Source organism: Taudactylus pleione, unplaced genomic scaffold (genome assembly GCF_031769625.1).
Source record: "Taudactylus pleione unplaced genomic scaffold, aTauple2 ptg000102l, whole genome shotgun sequence".
NCBI classification, from domain to species: domain Eukaryota; kingdom Metazoa; phylum Chordata; class Amphibia; order Anura; family Myobatrachidae; genus Taudactylus; species Taudactylus pleione.
In genome coordinates, this window is record NW_028284504.1 from 4,464,600 (window position 1) to 4,481,311 (window position 16,712).

Sequence of the window (16,712 nt, forward strand, 5' to 3'; positions counted from 1 at the left end):
GTCGTCACTTCAATAAAAGCAAATTACCTAAAACTAACTAAATAAACTTGCCTAAAAGTCAATACAAGTATTTTTTTTTTGTTTCCTTATTGATCAAACAGTTGTTTATGTTGTAAACAAAGCCAATGAAACAGATTTTATTTCGTTACTGTGCAGTTAAATTGAAAATTCCTTAAAATATACTGATATATCCATAATTATTCAATTGTCTGAGAATAAAAATCTTAGGGTAATAGTGTATACACCCCCTTATAATCAGGTGGCAGCTGTATCCAAGAGATAGTAGCGCCTAAAGGTGTTTTAGTGTATAAATAAATAAATAAATATCACAAATAGCATAAAAGAGTACCAAATAAAAAATGTCAAGTATTTACCCAATAAAGTGCAATATCACAAAATAACATAAAAAATACCAATTAATTTCAAGAAAAATGTTAAGTATATATCAAATAAGGTGCTAAGAGCCTGTGCTTCAAATTAATAAAAAAATCACAAAAATTACAGCTGGTATAGTTAAAAACATACATTTATTATAACCATTTTCATAGACAAATTTCATTAGATACACAAAGATAAATAGATAAAAAATGAAACAGACAATTTGATATAAATGAGAATAGCGAGCATAGAATAAATGAGAATATATATATCAAATATTCAAGTAAGAAAATATAAAAATGATGTATTTTTTAAAAAGCTTATCTTGATCTTCTAATGGAAAGTTCATCATAGGCAGGTACGGTCAGCTCCTTTATTTGAAGCACAGACACTTAGGGCCTGATTCAGACCCATTCGCAAGTTGCGGTCGCTCACTTGCAAAAAGAGACGGTTATTTAAATGAAGTGCTTGCACTGCATTGCTTAAGGATGCCCACTATGTTTTAACGAGCTACCGCAAAGTGCGCTCGCAAGTATCTAGAGACGCCCCCTTGCCGCTCGCAACACACGTCATCTCCTGGAAATGAAGAATTAATCGGGACCATCGTGAGCCATCGGAGCTGCTCGCAGCCCTTGGGGTTGCCTTAACCTTCCGCAAGCACAGCGATCAGTGCTGGTTGAAATGCATGCACAATGACGCTACTTTGCTAATTATGCACGCCCTTTAAACAACGTTTTGGCGGCCTTACACACCTGCGTTCGCACATCTACTCCCCCGTTCACAAGCACCTTCCCGTTACCTCCCATAAACGGCATTATCTGTCACTCAAAGCAGCGACCTGATGGTGGCTTACGAGCAACCAAAATCAGATCACAACTAATGGCTTGCGCACGTGCACTGTGAATTAAACGCATCCGCAGATAGCCGAAAATCGCTCAGAGCAAGCGATCACGCCTCAGCGACCGGGTCTGAATCAGGTCCTTAGCACATTATTTGGTATATACTTGACATTTTTCTTGAAAATTTTATTTTTTATGTTATTTGTGATATTGCACTCAACACTTTATTTGGTAAATATTTGACACTTTACATTTTCTTGAATATATTTAGTACTCTTATGCTATTTGTGATATTTATTATTTATTTATAGTCACAATAGGTGCTACTATCCAAGTCCACTGTCTTTCATATATATATATATATATATATATATATATATAAAGCAGAAAATGCCCGGCACTTCTGTCCTGTGTAACTAGTAACATCAATGCCCGGTGTCTTTTCTGTATAGTAACAAGGAACAACAAAGTGGATGGCACTCCCGGCTGCACACCTGCAAAAAAGCACACTCAGAGCAGTGACAAGTCAAACGCTGCTGTAAGCATGGTTTTTTGGGGTGTGCCATCCACTTTCCTGTTCTATATATATTTATTTACTCTAAATAAATGTTTTATTAAATCACTGTAGTCTCTGTGGGTGTGGTATGATGTGTCGACAGTCATCATGTCAACATGAGAATGTCAACATGGTCACAATGTTGATGTTGACTATGTCAACATTTTCATGTAGACAGTGTTGGAATGTCGACATGTTAGAAAGTTGACATATCTTCCCTGATGGCCCAGGTGTGACTTACCTTGCTCCTGATGGCTGTAGGGAGCCCAGCGCGACTTCCGGGTCCCAGTGGTCATGTGACTGTGACTTCCATGTCAGAGCTATGATCATGTGAGTATTTTTCTCCTAACTTTCCCCTGATCTCTACACCTAGCCATAACCCTTCCTCTACTGCAGACATGTCAAACTGAAAATCCCAATCGCGCCAAGTAATCAAGGTCTAAGAAAAAGTCTTCTATTCAATTATGACACATTATGTCATAATAATGCCCCTTACAGCACATAAAGCCACAGTAATGCCCCTTACAGATTATGTCACAGTAATGCTCCTGATAACATTATACCACACAGTACTGCCCCTTACACATTACTGTGTGGCATAATGTGTTGTAAGGGGCATTACTGTGGCATAATGTGTTATAAGGGGCATTAAAGATGCCTGTTACTGCACAAATCCTGATACCCCATGTCAAAATGCTCACAGTGTGGAGGAAATTTGTCTTTCAAAAGGCTAATGATCCAAATCATTCTGCAACAGCAACACTGTGGTGTCTTACAGTAAAATGAAGAAAATATATGTACGTGACTGGCACTTTCAGAGTCCTGCTCCCTCACTGCTGCCGCCTGGCCCAGCGCCCACCTTGCAGCCTCTTCTCCTGATTCCTGTCACTCTACGGCGTGCGCTGCCCACTCCAATGCCACGGCCATCCTAACTGTTGGAATGGACTGGGAGAGACACTGCAGGAGACAGGCGAGGGGACGGACCAAACGGTGCAGACAGCTTCAGCTCTGCCCACTGCAATGTGTAATGGTAACACGTGACCCCCCTAGTTGTAGCCCTGGCCAAGTCCAGTGATGCAGGCCACATTCCACTTGTTTTCCCATAGTAATGCGGGGCCGCAAAAAAATATGCGTTTGGGCCACATGCGGGCTGTGGGCCACGTGTTTGATGGTGACAGCAGATAGTAGTAGCAGAGTAGAGCTGTCACAGATATGCATAGTGGAATTTGCTTAATGCAGAAGTCCTCTAGATATGAAGATAAACCCAGGTACACATGTATTGGCCAAGGTACTGATGGTACTCTAATACCCTAACTGTAACAGTAATACTCATACAACCTTAACCCCTGACTCTAAAAAACCCCTAACCCTAATACCCCGACTCACTAACACTAACCCCTTAATTTAATACCCTAACACTAATACCCAAACAACCCTAACTCCCTAACAACCTACCTTAATACCCAGCCCTAATCAAACCCCAAACCCACTAACCCTAATAAGCTGACCCTAAATGGGCCAAATAGTTCTTATCTGCTGTCAAACAATGTTTCTATGTTACTGTGTGTGTGTAACTTAGGTGTTGGTGCTGGTCCCCACATGGGATGTTTAACAAGTTCTTATATTTATTGTAATCTGGCAAAAGAGCAAAGACATGCTGAGATTCCGCGCATGTGCGATAACATGTCAGAATCAGACCCCATCTGACTGAGCTCCATGGGTCCTAGTGGTCCTTTTTAGAGTAACTAAAAAGATGTTGGAGGGAAGCAGCGCAGAAATGCATTCCTTTCAACTCCCCCCTTTCTTACGACTGTCGTCCATCACAGGACACATACAGTATCATATTACATTTCACATCTCTTTCCTGTAATGGAAGACATTGAGAGTTAGACAAAAACATTTTGCAAAACAAAGCATCAACATTTTGAATACAGTCCTTCCAGTCCACATTCCTGTAAGGGAAATATTTTGAGCACAAGAAATCATACATTTCACTGGAAACATAAACTGCACTGACTAAAGTATTCTTCATCAGAGCCCTGATAAAGTGATTTTTCAGTAGTAATGGTGATAACTCTCTGTGAAGTAAATATATTTTAAAATAAATTTAGTCCCACAAGCCAGAAAAGCAACTGCAGGTTTTCTTCTACTTCTTCCCTTCACAGTTGGATACAGAAGATTTGGTATTTTCATGCTTCTTAGTCCTTTGTCTCGGAAATCGGGATTAATGGTAAACTTCCATTACTGCTAAGCACATGTTGGCTCTGGATTATGAAGTCTCTGAGGCAGGCCTGTAGAGAATGGTGCCAAGGCCAGGTTTTGTAGAGGGCGTGGCCTAATTGCACAGGCGTGTCCATGCCCCCTACAAACAAGTATGAAAATATTAACTGTGGCACCGCAGTGCAGATCCGCAAGCCGCATAGGAGGGCGCTCTTCACCCCTCAACCAGGGGCATATCAAGGGGGAAGCAATCACTTTAGGCAGATGAGACTGCAGCTGAGCTCAGCAGCAGCATCCTTGGACGCACCGCAGCCCAACACACAGCAGTGTGTGCTGGGTTGGGGACAGAGGCTGCTGCCGCTGACAGGTAAGAGGGTACAGGAGGCAGATCCGGGCCCAGCCGGACCCTTCCAAAAAGCATGGGCTTGGCTAATTAGTATCTGCTCCCCCCCTCTCAGCACCCCTACTCTGAGGTGTACAGCGAACAAATCCAGCAAACTCCTCACTAAACCATTTATGATTATTGTTGCTCCTCATAGAACTTATGTTCCCCCAATGGTTGTTTACTTTTGTAATTTCACTCTTGTCAGACATGTTTTCAGCTGTAGGCATATCCAGCGATACAGGTCCCTGTACAACATCCCTGTTAGAACTAACTGAAGTAGTCTCATGAAACACAACGTCCCATGACAGTATAAGGAAAAAAACTATAAAATATAGTGAAGGGCGCTGTCATGTGTGGCTGATCCAAGCAGCTGCTGGGAAGGAGGTAGTCAGCCTCCTAGAAACAATAGATAGAATGGAAAGCGGCGCCGATACCATAAATAAATTAATAAGTAGCAATAAATGAAATATATAAATATAAAAACCAGAAACCTCAGTACTGAGAATTCAATTGATACAACATATGGCCATATTATAGAATATGATGAAGTTATAAGGCATGTAGCTAAAACCCTGTAGGCACTGAAAGGATCACCATGGCATTAAGCCTGCACCATGAGTCCACATATAATACGGGCAGCACAGTAAAGTGGTGGTATAAATATATTACCAGTCTTTGGTCACAATTGGAAGTTCTGATAATTAATGGAGGTCCTCATGAATAGTAGGAACCTGTGCTTACAGGTGAAGTCTCATGATGAGCAGGTACTGGATAATGGTAAATCCCAAAAAGTCCAAAAGGTGCTCCCAAAGGTTGAAATGTGCTACGGTCTGCAATTGTAAGTGCCAATTCACAGAGTTATGTCACCAACGCGTTTCGCTGCTCAAGGGCATCTTTTTCAAGGTGTCTATATGCCTGTCAGGTAGCCTTTATATAATGCCTTCTATTGGCAACAATCAATCTCAGGTGTGGTCAATTAATAAACATACATAAAAATACAAACATTAATAATACATGAATAAAAGATAGGAGGCAGACCTATTAAATTTTACCACCAAATTAGTGAAATAAAAAACTTTACTCACTATATTAAGGAACCAAAGGTCCAATCATATAAATAGGCGGGCCCAAAGTCTCTTGTTTGTAGTTAGCTTATTGTTCATAGGTCACACTAGAACACGTGGTATTATCCAAATTGGAAAATGAAGTGCAGCGTCAACTTATGCCACGCTCCAAGCCTCATAACGGGCTTGTTTATACTTTAATGAGTGTTCATTGGTCACGCTAGGACACGTGATACTACCATAGCTAGAAAGCGAGGCGTAATGTCAACTTACGTTGCGCTACAAGCCTAGTAGCAGACTCATTTAAATATTCATAATCACAGCGTATGTCACGTGTCCAAACACCCTCCTATGGGGACACGTGACAGACGCTGTAGTCTTAGAAACTCGCAATCCGCCGTTCACTCGTCACAATTGGACTTGAACAAAGCAGGATTGGATCATCGGGCATGGCGTCAACTGACGCGAGGAAACTTAAAACATGGCGTGTCACATGTCTTAATCGCTTTGTTAAAGACATGTGACAGACACTGTTACTATGGATACCAATACTCCATTTGATCAAAATAATATATGGTATAAATCAGAACAAGTAAGTCTAACTAAAATTGAAAACATATTAAAAGAGTAATATTTTCTCTATATTGCTAATATTGGTAGCAGTGAAAGAAGAAGAATTACATAGTAGATCTAAAGCAATAAATGGGATAGATACAAGTATGGAACTACTGCTAGAATGACCCAATCTAATAATAATAATCACTGTAATAAGAGGAAAGCATCCAAATGACAATGACTATGACCAATTGTATGTACATAGGAAAGTTCGATAAAAAGGGAGAAAAGAAGGTCCAACATGATAATACCAGTGGGATGACATGATGATACCCATGGGATAAATGGTCAACTGTTGAGAAAATGAATAGAGATAGATCTTAAATGAAGATCATATATATATATAGGGTAGATAAAACATAAGAAATAAAAAATATATAAACCTATAAAGATGAAAAACATATCTTGGGAACATATCTAAACTATAGTATAACATTCAGTTCCAAAGCCTCATTTAAACCACTGGGATACAATGAATTAAGTTGAAATGTCCAGTAAATCTCTTGTTGGCATAGTTTCCTAAATCTATCACCCCCACGTACAGTTGGAGGGATATGTTCCTGACCAATAATTGTTAGGGAGCTGGGATCACTCCCATGTCTCTCCATAAAGTGTCTAGGGACACTATGTTTCAAGAACTTGTTCAAAATATTTCTACGGTGTTCCATATATCGCACTTTGAGACATCTGGTTATTCTCCCAACATAATTCAATGAACAACCACATCGCAAAAGATAAACTACCCAGCTCGTATTACAATTAATAAAGCTCATACTCTTCTTTTCTTCTCCGGTCATACTGACTACAGAAAGAGTTTTATTAATAGCATATCTACACGTAGTACATCTTGTAGCACCACACCTAAAAAAACCAGTAGGTTTAGGTGTCAACCAAGTATTCATGGTATCATTGGAGGTTCTATAGTTGATATCAGATTTCATGAAACTTGGGGCTAAAATCATTTTTAGAGAACAAATGGGAGCGCCTTTTGGACTTTTTGGGATTTACCATTATCCAGTACCTGGTCATCACGAGACTTCACCTGTAAGCACTGGTTCCTACTATTCATGAGGACCTCCATTAATTATCAGAACTTCCAATTGTGACCAAAGACTGGTAATATATTTATATCACCACTGGACTGTGCTGCCCGTATTATATGTGGAATCATGGTGCAGGCTTAATGCCATGGTGATGCTTTCAGTGCCTACAGGGTTTTAGCTACATGCCTTATAACTTCATTGTATTCTATAATATGGCCACATGTTGTATCAATTGAATTCTCAGTACTGAGATTTCTGGTTTTTATATTTATATATTTCATTTATTGTTACTTATTACATTTATTTATGTATCAGCACTGCTTTCCATTCTATCTATTGTCCCATGACAGTATAAGTCTGTTGTTGTTGACGTCCCATAGATGTTAGCCTTTGCTCACAATATCCAAGCATGATACATTTGATGGATTTGAAATCAAGTTAATGGCTTCTCTCCTCGGGTACAGGAGCATAAGCTCTACTTCCAAAAAACATGTAAATGGCTGATACTTGACTTTATACCTGTCTACACTTCCAATGGATTCCAATGAAATCATCTCCTTGACTGCCACTCCTGGCGATCGATTCTAAAGGTAAACAGCTGTTCTTACTGCTTCAGCCCCAAACCTCTTATGTTCTTATTTGAATCATACAGCATAGCTCGGGTTCTCTCAACTATTGTTCTGTTGGCTCTCTCACTGACATCATTTTGTTCTGGTGTATGGCCAATAGTTAGCTGATGCTGGATGCCATTTTCTTTTTGGTACTTGGCTAGTTCCCTATTCTTGTACTTTCCACCAGTGGCGTAACTTAATCCCAGGAGCCTGGAGGCAAGATAAATGTTGGTGCCCACCCCCCAAATTAAAATTTACCACCCCCCCAGCATCTTTGCCAGCCCCATCTGCCGCCACACCCTATGCAGTTCCTTTTATACAGTGCCCCCAGTAGTAGTCCCCTATGCAGTGCCCAACTATGTAGTGCTCCCCAGTAATGGTCCCCCTATGCAGTGCCTCCAGTAGTGGTCCCCCTATGCATTACCTCCAGTAGTGGTCCCCAAATGCAGTACCCCAGTAGTGGTCCCCATATCCAGTGCCCTCAGTAGTGGTCCCCCTATGCAGTGCCGCCAGCAGTAATAATGCCCCCAGTAGTAATGCCCCTGGTAATAATGCCCCTAAAAGTAATGCCCCCTGTAGTAATGCCCCCAGTTGTAATGCCCCCTGCAGTGCCCCAGTGTAAGGGCCACAGTAGTGCCCCCAGTTGTAATGTCCTTGTAGTGCCCCAGTAGTAATGCCCCCAGTAGTAAGGGCCCCTGTAGTGCCCCCAGTTGTAGTGCTCTCAATAGTGCCCCCAGTAGTAAGGCCCCTGTAGTGCCCCCATGATGCCCCCAGTAGTAAGGCCACTGTAGTGCCCCATAGAATGCCCCCAGTAGTAAGGCCCCTGTAATGCCCCCTGTAGTGCCCCCAGTAGTAAGCCACCCTCCCTGCTCGCTCACGCACACACACAACACTTACCTTAAACCCCGCTCCAGTGCCTGCTTCCGTCTGTCCCTGGCGCCCACTCCTTGGAACTATGAGAGTGATGCCATGATGTCACTCCCATAGTGCGGGACTCGGAAGCCAGAGCTCAGGAGTGAGCACCGTCCTCCGGCTGCCGTTGGTGCCGGGGAGTGAGGAGAGCAGAGAGAAGGAGCGCCGGTCAGCGGCGCTCCTTTTCCATGCAGCTCCTTCTCAGCAGTGCCCGGAATGGCCAGGTGACAATGGAGCCAGGTGCCCCCTTCAGGCAAATGACTTCATTGTCTCCAGGAGTTCCGCCACTGCTTTCCACCATTATCAGATCTTAGAACTTTCATCTTCTGACCTGTTTGGTACTCAAGGAGATTCTTGTACACTGTGATGTTACTTGTTACTTCACTTTTGTTCTTCAAGAAATAAACATGTGTCATCCTTGTAGTGTCATCGTTGAGTGTCATGAAGTAATGCCTGCCACTCATGTATTCAACAACCATTGGTCCACACACATCAGTATATACTATCTCCATTGGCACTTATGCTATTGATGCAAACTTGGAATATGTGCAACATGACTGCTCCTATGCTATTATTAACCTCAATAACCTTAATTTCCACTAATTTCCAGTCTATTCTGAACACCTCACACCTCACAATAGTGTTTTTATGTCCAAAAGGTTGCACCGAGGTAGCTGGATGACTATGCTAAGAGATACAAGTGGGCGGCACAAACATGTGGCCCATCTAGGAGTGACACTGCAGTGGCAGACAGGATGGCAGTTTGAAAAACTAGGCCCCAAACAGTACATAATGCAAAAAAAAAGAGGTGCAAGATGGAATTGTCCTTGGGTCCTCCTACCCACCCTTATGTTGTATAAACAGGATATGCACACTTTAACAAACCAATCATTTCAGCCCCAGGGTCTGCCACACGACTGTGGCTGAAATGATTGGTTCGTTTGGGCCCCCACAAAACAAGCTGGCAATTAATCTGTCCCTGCACAAACTGGCTCTACGGAGGCAAGATGTCATCCTCATCCTCCTCATCCACCGATTCCTCACCCACTTCAGTGTTGTGTACATCCTCATCCTCATAGAGTATTAATTCGTCCATGCTGGAATCCACCACCACAGGTCCCTCTGTACGTTCTGGAGGCTGGTCTCCCTGGAAGAGTTGATAATTCATTTTTATGAACATCATCTCCACATTTTGTGGAAGCAACCTCCTACGCCTTTCGCTTACAAGGTTTCCGGCTGCACTAAACACTCTTTCGCAGTACACACTGGAGGGGAGGCAACTCAGGTAAAATAGAGCCAATTTGTACAGGGGCCTCCAAATTGCATTTTTTTCCTGCCAGTACAGGTACGGACTGTCTGACATGCCTACTTGGATGCTGTCACCGAAGTAATCCTCCACCATTCTGTCAATGGTGACAGTATCATATGCAGTGACAGTAGACATGTCAGAAATTGTTGCCAGGTCCTTCAGTCCGGACCAGATGTCCAAACTTGGTCCTGCCTGCCCTGCATCACCGTCAGCGGGTTGCTTTTTCCTGGCAGCCCCAGTTGCGGGAGAAAATGAAGAAGGAGCTGTTGACGTGTCACGTTCCGCTTCAGCTGACAGTGTTTTCACCAGCAGGTCTTTGCACCTCTGCAGGCTTGTGTCAGCCGGAAAGAGAGACACCACATAGGTTTTAAACCTAGGATCGAGCACGGTGGCCAAAATGTAGTGGTCTGATTTCAACAGATTGACCACCCTGGAATCCTGGCAAAGCGAATGAAGGGCTTCATCCACAAGTCCCACATGCTGAGCGGAATCGCTCCATCTTAGCTCCTCCTTCACTTTCTCCAGCTGCTTCTGCAAAAGCCTGATGAGGGGAATGACCTGACTCAAGCTGGCAGTGTCTGAACTGACTTCACGTGTGGCAAGTTTGAAGGGCTGGAGAACTTTGCACAACACGGAAATCATTCTCCACTGCGCTTGAGTCAGGTGCTTACCCCCTCCTTTGCCTATGTCATAGGTGGATGTATAGGCTTGAATGGCCTTTTGCTGCTCCTCCATCCTCTGAAGCATATAGAGGGTTGAGTTCCACCACGTCACAACCTCTTGCTTCAGGTGATGGCGGGGCAGGTTCAAGAGTGTTTGCTGGTGCTCCAGTCTTCGGCACGCAGTCGCTGAATGGTGAAAGTGGCCAGAAATTTTCGGGCCACCCAAAGCGTCTCCTGCACGCCCCTGTCGCTTTTCAGAAAATTCTGCACCACCAAGTTTATTATGTGAGCAAAACATGGGACGTGCTGGAATTTGCCCAGATGTAATGCCCGCACAATATTGGTGGCGTTGTCAGATATCACAAATTCCCAGGAGAGTCTAAGTGGGGTAAGCCACTGGGCGATGATTTCCCTCAGTTTCTCTAAGAGGTTGTCGGCAGTGTGCCTCTTACTGAAACCGGTGATACACAGCGTAGCCTGCCTTGGAACGAGCTGGAGTTTCTGAGATGCTGCTACTGGTGACGCTGCTGTTGTTGCTGCGTAAGGTGATACATCTACCCAGTGGGCTGTCACAGTCATATAGGGCCAAATGTAATAGGTAGTCTGTTTTGGTAAATGGCGAGTTTGGTGCTAAACTCGCAATTTTTCACAACTCTCCAATGTAATAGGGTGTCTGTTCACTAAAACTCGCATTTTTCAGAGTTACTAAAACTCTCCATTCTCAAACTTGCATCCAGATGTTTTCACATTGAAAACAATCAACTCGCCCAATGTAATAGAGTGTCTGTTTCAGACTCGCAAAAAAAAGATTACCAAAAGACCCCAAATAATAGACCTGCTTCAAGCTAGCGAGTACATCCAGAACATACCTTTGCTCCGCGTAAATGACCGGGGCACACGTGTGCCCCGTCAGTGCAGGGGCCGCCAGCCAATCAGGGAGCATCTCCGTCGGAGCAGCTCCCTGATTAGCTGAATGCGGCCAGCCTCTGTCTCCCTTAGACGTCTATGGTGAGAAATCCCCATAGCCCGTCTATGGTGAGAGCCGGTCATTTACGCGGAGCAAAGGTATGTGTACACACATACCTTTGCTCAGTCTGGCATGGATCGGGTTTTTTTCGTTTTTTTATTTTAACCCCTGGATTGCCTACTTGGAGAAGAGGACGTGATCTACGCATAGGAGAGGTGAGTATGGATTTTTTTTTTCAGGTACACCCCTATGGATTACTTCGGATACTAGGTGAGTATGTGTGAGTGTGAGTGTGCATGTATGTTTTATTAAAATTATACTTTCACGGTGTAAGTTTGTTTATTTACGTATTTCTTTAGTTGTGGAACTACACGTGCCAGCGGGCCCATAATGCCCCGCATGCTGGTATTTGTGGTTCTCCAAATACCAGCATGCAGGGGAGGCTTGCTGGTACTTGTGGTTCTACAAATAAAGACAATATGGAAAACTTATTTTTACACTTTACACTTTACACTATCAACCCGGCACCCACCGCCCTAGGGTGCCGGGGATAGCCCCAGGCTATCAGTCTAGGCCTGGGGTGCCTTGGAGAGGGGTACCCCTTTATTGGGGGGGTACCCAACTCCCCAGGGATCCCCGGCCTGGACTGACTAGCAGTCAGGGATAATGCTTTGGCCGGGGAAACCGGTGAAAGGTTTTCCCTGGCTGTGGCATTATCCCCCTGCTAGAAAGAGTTCGGTGCTGGTTCTGGAATTTTCAGGGGACCCCTACTCGTTTTGTCCCCTGATTTTCCAGAACCAGGACCAGCTCAACAAAGCCCTGTGCTGGTTCTTAATATACAGGGGCCCCCTATGCATTTTGGCCCCTGTATTTTTAGAACCAGAACAGGCTTTATAAAGCCCGGGGCTGGTTATGCTTTTGGGGAGGGGGTGCACATTTGTTTTTTTTTAACACACACAGAAGCCATCACGGATCTCACTGATCTGTGATGGCTTCTCTAAAACTCGCACCTTTTAATGCTACTCGCATTAAAAGGTGTCAGTTTACATTGTCCTAAACTCGCCTGCACTCGCAAATGCAGTAGCCTCGAGCTGAAAAGTTCGCAGGCTATTGAATTTGCGAGTTTCAGTACAAACTCGCACTTTTTAAAAGTGCGAGAAAGTGCGAGTTTGTACTGTTACTAAAACTGACTACCTATTACATTTGGCCCATAGTCTTTAATTTGCCCTGTTCCACTTGTCCACATGTCCGTGGTTAAGTGGACATTGGGTACAACCGCATTTTTCAGGACACTGAGGACACTTTTTCTGACGTTTCTGTACAGTCTCGGTATCACCTGCCTAGTGAAGTGGAATCTAGACGGGATTTGGAACCGGGGACACACTACCTCCATCAATTGTCTAAATCCCACTGCACTAATGGCGGATACCGGATGCACGCCTAACACCAACATAGCAGTCAAGACCTCAGTTATACGTTTTGCTTCAGGATGACTGCTGTCGTACTTCATCCTCCTCGCTAAGGACTGTTGGAGGGTCAATTGTTTAGTAAAAGTAGTGGTGTTCCTACTTCCTCTCTGGGATGATGAACGACTCCCAGCAGCAGCAACAGGAGCAGCGGCAGCAGTAGTCGTAGCAATGCAAGATCCTCCGGAGGAATCCCGGATAGGAGAGTCAGTCATGCCAGTGACATGGCCTGCAGGACTACTTCCGATCCTGACTAAGGAGGAAATTGACGAGGAGGGAGTTGACGGTGTGGTTTGCAGGCACTTGGATACAACAGGACAACGGGATTTAGGTGTCCCTGGACTGCTTACGGTCTTAGCCAAAGTTTCTGAACTTGACAGTAACTTTTTATGAACGCGCTGCAGGTGCCGTATAAGGGAGGATGTTCCTAGGTGGTTAACGTCCCTACCCCTACTTATTTCACCTTTACATATGGTACATATGGCAAGACAGTTGTCCAGATTTGGATAGAAATATTGCCAGACCAAAGAGGTGGAATGTTTGGTCTTTTGCCCAGGCATGACCGTGATGGGCTTTTTCATCCCACGGACAACAACTGTTTCCCCCGGAGCCTGATTTAAACAAACCACAACACCATCAGAATCCTCCTCGCCAACTTCCTCCTCAGCGCCAGCTACACCAGTATCCTCATCCTGTTGTACTTCAACAGTGACATCTTCAATTTGCATATCAGAAAGTGGACTGTGGGTGTTCCCTTCAGCACTTGCAGGGGGCGTGCAAATGGTGGAAAGAGCCACCTCTTCCCGTCCAGTGCTGGGAAGGTCAGGCATCGCAACCGCCACCACACTTGGACTCTCCTTGGGGATTTGTGATATCTTCTTAGAACGCACAGTTCTTCGCTGTGCTTTTGCCAGCTTAACTCGTTTGATTTTTTTAGCGGGAGGAGGGCTTCCATCGTCATGTGAAGCTGAACCACTAGTCATGAACATAGGGAAAGACCTTAGCTGTTCCTTGCCACTCCGTGTCGTAAATGGCATATGGGCAAGTTTACGTTTCTCCTCAGATGATTTCAATGTTTTTTTTAAGGTCATTTTCCTGAACTTTGTCATTTGGGATTGTATGTGCCCTCTACTATGACATTGGGCAAACAGAAAATAATTTTTTATTTTTGTTGGAGACTAGTGCACTTTGTGGGTTACACCACCCTTTAAGAAATGAGCCAGCCGGCTCTTTACGTATGGGACACAGGCGCACGCTTGGCGCTGCTCCTTTGTTGATGCACGTGCAGCTACAGCCCACACAATTCACAAAGACAGAAAAAAAAGAAGAATTTTTTATTCTTTGTGGAGCGCACTTTGAGGGTTACACCACCCTTTAACAGACAGATGCACGCTTGTCGCTGCTGCTTTGAGGATGCACGTACAGTGCAGACAATTCACAAACACAGAAGAAAATGTTTTATTTTTGTTGGAGTGCACTTTGGGGGTTACACCACCCTTTAAACAGACAGACGCACGCTTGGCGCTGCTGCCTTGAGGATGCACGTACAGTGCAGACAATTCACAAACACAGAAGAAAATGTTTTATTTTTGTTGGAGTGCACTATGGGGGTTTCACAGACAGATGCACGCTTGGCGCTGCTGCTTTGAGGATGCAGGTGCAGCTACAGCCCACACAATTCACAAAGACAGAAAAAAAAGGAGAATTTTTTATTTTTTGTGGAGCACACTTTAAAAGGGAAAAATCCGAACTCCACGTGCAAACTCGAACCTACACCACCCTTTAACGGACAAGCCAGCCGGCCCTTTACTTATGGGACACAGGCGCACTCTTGGCGCTGCTCCTTTGTTGATGCACGTGCAGCCACAGTGCACACAATTCACAAACACAGAAAATATTTTTTTATTTGCTTTGGAGTGCACTTTGAGGGTTACACCACCCTTTAACGGACAAGCCAGCCGGCCCTTTACTTATGGGACACAGGTGCACGCTTGGCGCTACTTTGTTGATGCACGTGCGGCTTCTGCACACACAATTCACAAACACAGAAAAAATATTTATTTTTTTGCACTTGGGGGGAGCACCCCTGATGGACAGAGCACCCCCTGGACAACACTATAGCACCCCTTAAGGACTGGGACACTGCACAGGACTTTGGAGTGGACACAGCCCCTATGGACAACTGACTGCACAACACAGTACAGCCAGCCCCTATGGACTTTGGAGGAGTGGACACAGCCCCTATGGACAACAGCAGCACAGCACAACACAGCCAGCCCCTATGGACTTTGGAGGAGTGGACACAGCCCCTATGGACAACAGCAGCACAGCGCAGCACAGCACAACACTGCACTACACTACATAGCCCAGCCAGCCCTAACTCCCACCCTCCCTCTTCACTGTCCACAGCCGAGTAAGAAAATGGCGCCGACGCGGGTACCTTATATAGAATCCAAAACCTGCGAGACCCAGAAGGCGGGATGATGACGTTTTGCCTCGATTTCAGATCCGAGTCAGGCGGAAAAAGTCGAGCCTGACTCGGATCGGGGGGGCTCGGATTTCAGAAATCCGAACAAGCGCACCCCTAGTACAAACAGTCTTCCACATCAATGACAACTGCCTTGCCTCTCACTCTTGGACATAGTGTAATTGTTCCGACATGAGCAGCATATACAACCTTTCCGATATATCGTATCTGCCGTGCAGCACAGCCAACGCAATATATCAGTGAAAAAAGTATTTTACAGATATATTGTGTATACATACGGACAGATGGACTGAACGATATATTGTTTGTCAGCTCCACAAAAGATATATTGCCTAATGTGTACCCAGCATAACAGATCAGGCGGGATGTACTAAAGGGTGATATCCAGTCAAAACTCCAAAAACCCCAGTTGTTAAGTTTCACTGCTCCGAAAGAGCAGTGAAAACATTTGGGGAGACAGCCGATTTTCAGATCAGCTGTCACCACGCCGGAACAATTATGAATTGTTCCAGCATTCGCTGCGAATTAGAATGTTAATTATCGGGGTCCACACGGAACCCTGATAATTAGCATTATGAATAGACCAATTAGACATTTAATTTAACCAATTAGACATTTAATTTGAGAAAATGATATTACAGAGTAGAAACATTTATTAGGCAAAGCTGCTTTATAAAATCATGTTACAGACGATATAAATAATATCTGACAATGACATAGTATACTAATGTGAAAGGGATTATAGAGAGGGGACAAAAACTTGTGTGAACTGAAAAGGGTTACATATTTGAAAGGAAATGGAGAGAGACATCTTTATTTTATTATCAAATAACGGATTAGAACATTGCATTTATAAATTGTTAATGAGGTATATTAATTCTGTTATATTAATGCCACGACTCCCATGTTCGTCAAAATTTAATTATAGTATTTTTAATGTGGTGGTTAATTCCATTGAAGCGGAAAAAAACATTTTCTGTTCTTGACTAATAAAGAGAGCATTATGTTTGGCTTGTATTACCTGACTATGCTACAGCCAGCTGCATTAGATATTGTATATGCATGAATTTTTAACTATGCATTTGTCCAGGGATTTAACAGATTTGGTTAAGAAATATGTTGGATCAAAAGGTAAAACTATCTTAGTTTATATATATATATATATATATATATATATATATATATATATATATATAA